The 7488-nt window shown below is 36.0% G+C and overlaps 1 non-coding gene across 1 annotated transcript; it reads right to left on the bottom strand.

Moving 5' to 3' along the window:
• Window positions 1-247: 247 nt before the first annotated feature.
• Window positions 248-317, bottom strand: TRNAK-CUU. The gene has a single exon. It is a non-coding gene; the product is annotated as a tRNA-Lys (tRNA).
• Window positions 318-7488: the final 7171 nt, after the last annotated feature.

Here is a 7488-nt window from a genome sequence, read left to right on the forward strand (position 1 = left end):
GTAGACCCACCTGCCTGTTGCTAAAGCCTTTGCACTCAGCTAATGCCACATTTTAGATTCTCTTAGCAATAGCATTTAAATTCTTTATCAACTAGTGATTCTGTTTGTCTATGTTTAATTGAATACCTAAGGAATGGTGGCATAAACGTGTCATGTGTTTCAACATGGGAAGAATAACTGATATTGTCATTCCATTCTGGGACTGCAATTTTTATTTATTTACTTATTTATTTTAAGTTAGACCCCATGCCCATGGGGTTTGAACCCATGACCCTGAGATCAAGAGTCACATGCTCTACCAACTGAGCCAGCTGGGCCCCCTAGGACTGCACTTTTCAAAATGTGTCTATGAACACAAAGATTTCCCCAGAACCCCTCCAGGGAATTTATGGATCCTATGCCATTTTCAGAATTATACTAGATTACTTGCTTGTTTTCATTGTGTGGACACTTACACTAATGATATTAAAAAAAAAAAAGTGGTGGCTGAAACTATTGGCATCTTGGTATGAATCAAGGTAGAAGAATCATTTATAATAGTAAACATCTGTCTCTTTATTGTCATATGCTTAAAGAAAGAAGAAAAATCCCATTTCACTTTAAAATGTTGATGAAACAATAAAAATATTCATTTTATCAAATATTGAGCTTGAATACTTATTCTAGATAACAAAATGAAAAATACATATAAATCACTCTGACACATATGTAAGCACAATGGTTGCCTCCAAAAATAATCGTGTTTGAATTGCAAGGTGAGCTATGCTTTTCGCCATAGGACACGATTTTTACTTGGAAACAATGACTGAGAGACAAACTATCTGTATTCATACTTGGCTGTGTAGCATATATTTCCTCAGGAACAAACTAAATGAATGTGTCTCTTTAAGTACAATGACCGGCATCGGGACACCTGGGTGGCTCAGTTGGTTAAGCAACAACTTTTGTTTCAGGTCATGATCCTGGAGTCCCCATATCAAGTCCTGCATCAAGCTCCCCCGCTTAGTGGGGAGCCTGTTTCTTCCTCCTGCCCTCCCCCTTTTATGTTCTCTCGCTCATTCTCTCTCTTTCAAATAAATAAAGTCTTAAAAAATATAAACAAACAAATAAAAAGATTGACATCTTTGCCAATGGTAATATTTGAGTTTACAAATAAAAATCAAATTTTGGAAAAATTGTTATCTCCCACTATGAGATTGGCTGTTTCTCAAAACTTCAAGACTTTTCTTGTGAAACCATATCAACAAATTATTTCTTCATGATTTGTAATTAAATATGCTATTTGGGAGAGCTACAAAATCAGTGGGCTGATATTTTTAAATGACTAGTGCATGATGTTACAAGGTTAACAACATGGGTAAAAGACACACTCAAAGTGCAAGATTGCCCAGTATGTATGAATGTAAAACAGCACAGAGCTCATGACATTTATTTTATTTTATTTTTATTTATTTATTTATTTTAAAGTTTTTATTTATTTATTTGTCAGAGAGAGAGGAGTGAGAGTGAGCGCAGGCGGACAGAGTGGCAGGCAGAGGCAGAGGGAGAAGCAGGCTCCCTGCCAAGCAAGAAGCCCGATGTGGGACTCGATCCCAGGAGACTGGGATCATGACCGAGCTGAAGGCAGCTGCTTAACCAACTGAGCCACCCAGGCGTCCCTCATGACATTCATTTTAGATTCCATATTGCAATTTATCTCTAAGAAACTTCACACTAACCAAGTTTAGTTTAGTATCGAAGTATCCATAATGATATAAAAAGGTTATTAAAGTACAGTTTTCTTTCCCACTTGCTTATCTGTGTGAGACCTGATATTCTTTACAGCACTTAAAAAGTAAAATAAAACTCACAAAATATTGAATGCAGCAGCAGAGATGATGTGAATCAAGCTGTCTGTGATTAAGCTAGGTATTACAATTTCTTCCAAAAATCTATTCTTTGTAACACTTTGGTTTTTGAAAAATATAAATCTGTGAAGCACATTTTGAAAAACAGAAGCACATAAAAACATGCCATTTATGTTAATGCTTAATGTGTTAATTAGTTGTTTTAAAATAAGTGGTGAATTCAAATAAATAAATAATGTATAATGGATAAATAAATAATAAATTAGTTTTATTAAAAGTAATAAATAATTACTTCTTAATTTACATTTTCTATGCTAATTTTCAATAGATAAAACAGATTTAAACATAAAGTCTCTTGAGTATTCATTAGATGAAGCTTTAGACCAATATTTGAGGAACAGTTCTATAAGGCAAATAATTAACAACTTGTAAAAATATAAACTCTCCTATTTTTCCTATGAATACATAGTAATTGTGGATTGTTCAAACCAAGAAGATTCAGGCAGAAAGTAATATTATGGTATTACTATTTTTTAATCTAATATGTTAAAAGACCAAGAATGAAAAAGTTTTTGTTATTTTGTCCAAAGTTAAAGTGTTAAGGGATTCAAGCAGAGGGTCATCAGATTGGCCCATTTTTGCAGAACTGTATTCTTCTACATTAGAGAAATTAATAATTGTGGCAAAATTTTATAACTCATACTTCTGATGATAATACAATTGTTATAATAGATTTGCAGAAATTCAAGGTATCCAGAGTTTCAAAAAATTCATACATTGACTCAATAATCTCAGTTGTAAGACTCCAGAATGATCAAATTATGACTTGGAAATACAACAAAATTAAACAATTCTAGAGAATTGTAATTGTAAATATATTTATCATAATATCATCTACAACAGTAATATGCTGGCAACAACGTATATATCTGAGAGTATTGTCAATGGAATACTCTCTAGCCAGAAAAATAATGTTTATTAAAGTGTATGTTAGTATAGGTTAATATAGTCGGTAAAAAAGCAGACATAGCTAAGACAACACTTACTGAGATATGTTTAGTTGAAATACATGTATCAGGAAGCAAAATGGGACAAAATAAATTACACATTAATAACACATTTCCAAAATGTTGGAAACAAATCAAGTAGCTAAAACCAAAGGAAAGGAGACAAAAGTAATAAGGACAAGAGCACTATGAATGAAGTAGAGAACATAGCAACAAACACAATAGCACATCTTTACAAAATTAAGAGGTGTTACTTTGAAAAGAAAAGTAAGATAAATCTCTGGTCCGGGAATATAAATTGAAAAAAGGAGATACATCCAAGACTAAAAAATGATATTACAAACCACTATACACTAATAAATTTTAGAACCAAAGGAAATATGTAACTTTATAGATATTAAATGTCAAATTTGCTCAAAAAATAAATGGAAAACCCACAAGAAAATGTACTCAATACTTTGAAATAATCGTCAAAGACCTCTCCCACCACAAACTGCGTAAAATCATCAATAAATGTTCACAAAATGTCATGCTTACTAGTAAGAGTTAAACTGCTCAAGAAAATGGAAGGAAGAACATTGGACCTATAATTTAATGAAGTTATTTTTACTCAATTCAAAACCAAATGAGGAAAATGCATGATTATAGGCTCAGTTCACATATTAATACACAATCAGAAATAGTAAATAAATATTTAACTATTCAAATTATACATTTTAGTAAAAGCATGCACTGACTGCTCTCAGACCACAGTGGCATTAAATTAGAAATAACAGAAAGATCACTGAAAAAATGACAAAATGCATGTAGAGTAAATAGGACACATCTAAATAACACATATGATGAAGAGGAAATCTCAAATGGAAATGAAACTTGCTGAAATTTGTGGGATTCAGTGAAGTCTATGTTTAGGGGGGGATTTGAGGCATCAAAAATTTATACATTGAATATATTAGAAAAGAAAAAAAAAACTAAGGAAAAATATCTAATATTGGCAATCTAAGATTCCATCTTAGAACACTAGAAAAAGAGCAAATTTTAGTTAAAAGTAAACAAAATGAAAGAAATATATGAAACCAATGAAGTTTAAAATAGGAAATCAATGGAGAAAGTCAATGGAAACAAAAGCTGATTCTTTGAAAAGATCGATAAAATCCACAAGACCCTAGTTAGACTAAGAATAAAAAGATAATAAATTACTAATATCAGAAACGAAGCAGGGCACATCACTACAGATCCCATGGAAATGAAAAGGATAATAAAGGGATACCACAAACAGCTCTGTGCCCACAAAAGTGAAAACCTAGATGAAAAGGGTCAGTTACTTGAACGACACAGTCTGTCCAAATTCACACAAGAAAGAAAAGACTAACTGAATAGGCCTTTATCTATTAAAGAAATTAAGCCAATAATTAACAATTTTCCAAAACAGAAAGCAACAGATCTCGATTGGTTCTCTGGTGAATTCTTATACACATTTAATGAAGTTATACCAATTCTCTGTAATCCCTTTCAGAGTATAGAAATGTTTCCAAACTCATTCACTGAGGCCGGCATTACCCTAATTCCACAATGAGGAATAGATGTTATAAGAGAAGCACAGATCAGTGTATTTCATGAACATAGATGTAAGAATCCTCAATAATACATTAACAAATTGAATTTAACAATGTGTGAGGAGAATTATACACCATAACCAAGTGGGATTTATCCCATGCATGCGAAGATGGTTCAACATTCAAAAGCCAATAGGCTCAAATACATCAACAGACTAAAATTAAAAATTGCAAGTTCATCTCAGTAGATGCAGAAAAAGGATTTAACAAAATCTAGCACTGATTCATGATAAAAATTCTCACTCTTCTAGGAATAGAAAGGAAGTGCCTATTCTTGATAAAGACTGTCTAAAAAACAAACAAACAAACAAAAAACCCAACCTACTGTCTAAAAAAAAAAAACAACAACAAAAAGCAAAAACACAAAACAAAACAAAAAAACCCCTACACCCAACATCAGACTTAATGGGGAGAAAATTGAAATTTCCTCACTAAGATCAGGAACAAGGCGAGGACATCCTCTGTCCCCTCCATCCACTCAAGCTGAATTTTGCCTTGTGTCTCACCTGTTTCTCATTCAGATGATAATTAGATAAGACTTTGGGCTTTAGACTTTAGAATTGATGCTGGAATGAGGGAAGAATTTGGAGGCCGTCAGGATGGACTGAATGCACTTTGAAGGTGAGAAGGATATGAACTTTGGAAGGCTAGAGGCAGAATATTATGGATTGTATGTGTCTATTGCCTCAAAATGCATATGTGAAGTCCTACCCCCAGGGTGATGGTACTTGGAGACAGAGCCTTTGAAAGTGATTAGGGTTTGGTGAAGTCCTGAGGGCGGGGCCCTCAGGATGGGCTTGCAGAAAGAGACACCGATGAGCTTCCTGTGATCTCCCAGCGCACACACAAAGATCTCATGTGAGCACACAGCTAGATGTAGCCACCTGTGACCCAGGAGAAGAGGCCTCAGAATGAAATCTGCTTTCCCTCAATGTTGGTCTCAGATGTCCAGCTGCCAGAGCCATGAGGAAAAAAAAAATCTGTTGTTAAAGCCACCCCATCTTCGGTATTTTGTTATAGCAGCTGATTAATACATGCAGTGACCATGAAAGACATGTGTGAACCTGAGTCTTGTTTCCTTCTCCAAAACAGGAGTGAGGATCAAGCAAACTTTGCCTGATTGTTGTGTGGGTAGTTAAGGACTTAGGGCATAAGCTATGGAATGAGGTTCCCCAGAATTAATGTTCTATTTCATAATTTCATAACTATAAATACTAAGGCAAGTTAGGCAAACTACTTCTCTCATTTGTTCCCTCATCAGAAAACTGGGCAGGTTAATAAAATCTGCCCCATAGGGTTGCGGTGGGAATTACAGGAATTAGTAGTTATTGTGATGTTTTGCTGCGTAGTATGTGCTGGGTAAGAGTTATCTAAGAAGGAATAGTGTCCTTTCAAACAATATGAGTTTTCTCTACATCGCTGTATCTTTCCATGTTCAGCTTTTGTGATTTATACCTCTGACTTTGACTTTTGTGATTTATACCTCTGACTTTGACTCACCTTATTTCACCCCCAGCCTGCAGGGTCCTCAAACCCAGTCCCTGTTCTCGAGTCTTGGAGCACCTGTAGGTCCCTGCAGGAGGTGTCTGGCAGCAGCTGGGTACAATTAGGATGCAAGAAAGAAAAGTGGAAAATATTAAAAAAAAAAAAAAAAAGGAAAAAATGGAGCTGTCTCTAATTTTAGTTTGCCTCCTAATTAACAAAGTAATTAAAAACACATGGGCAAAGTGGATGGCTCTATGCAGTGCTGGCATTGTGAATGGCATCTTCCTATGGGAAGGAGGAGGGATGACTGATGGGCTCTTCCTTCTCTTGTTTTGTTTTGAAAGCTTAGAGTTCCTTTGGGGTTTGGCAAAGGCATTGTTTTTTTCCCACAGCAAATACACAAATCTCGATGTCTGGCCCAAGAATTTTAGCCACAGCAGCAATGCTTCCTGCTAGCTGAATAATTTGCAACCCACAAAGACATTAAAATATATAAACTCAGCTCCCACAACAGCCTGGTAAGATTGGCAGGGTCTATCTTCCCCATTTTACAGATGAGGAAATCACATTATGTTCCAAATGCACCATGACTTATTTGAAAGAGGTCGTGTTTTATTTATGTAATACGAATTCCCAGACGTAGGACATATCTGGAGGGCACATGAATGAATTGGTGGGCGTGAGCAGGAGGCACACGGAAGTTTCAGGGCTGGCTCAGGTCCAATCTGCATGTCCAGGGGCAGGCTGTACAGTCAGCTCTACCACTCAACCGGCTTTGCTACCTTCAGCACTTCCCGGCTCTGTGGTTATTGAGACCTTTGTGGAGATTTAATATAAAATGAATACAAAGTGTCTGGAACATAGTAAGTGCTCATTAAGGCCAGCAGCTGCTTACTCTAACTGCTTTCAGCACTCATGGTTTTTAACCAGCCACCGTGGGCGTTTGCTTGCTGTGGAGCATGACTGAATGTGACAATTTAATGTGAAAATGTCTTGTCAGTAAAGAGAGGAATTTTGATTTATTAACTCATTGTGGCCCAACACAATGGTAGAATATGCATATCGTCTATAATATGTAAACTACCTCATCTAAATTCAAGTTAAATATTTTGGATATTGGCCTCATTTGGCATTTTACATATGAAGCACCTATTAAGAGCTGGCAAGTGCAATAATTCTTTCCAGATATATGCTGTCATTAAAACTATGCCAGTCTGGAAAGTAGTCATCGCTGACTCTAATTCGACAAGTATTGATATCAGGGCTCAGAAAGGATGGATGTCTTTCCCCAAAGCAAATACTCAGGAGATGGGGTTGACGTTTAATCAAAAGCATCTTTGCAGGATGCCTGGGTGGCTCAGTCGTTGGGTGTCTGCCTTCGGCTGGGGTCATGATCCTGGAGTCCTGGGATCGAGCACCGCATTGGGCTCCCTGTTCAGCAGGAAGTCTGCCTCTCCCTCTACCGCTCCCCCTGCTTGTGTTCCCTCTCTCGCTGTTTCTTTCTCTGTCAAATAAATAAATAAAATTTTTAAA

Source organism: Lontra canadensis, unplaced genomic scaffold, assembly GCF_010015895.1.
Source record: "Lontra canadensis isolate GAN:19392208 unplaced genomic scaffold, GSC_riverotter_1.0 scaffold49, whole genome shotgun sequence".
Classification (NCBI taxonomy): Eukaryota; Metazoa; Chordata; class Mammalia; order Carnivora; family Mustelidae; genus Lontra; species Lontra canadensis.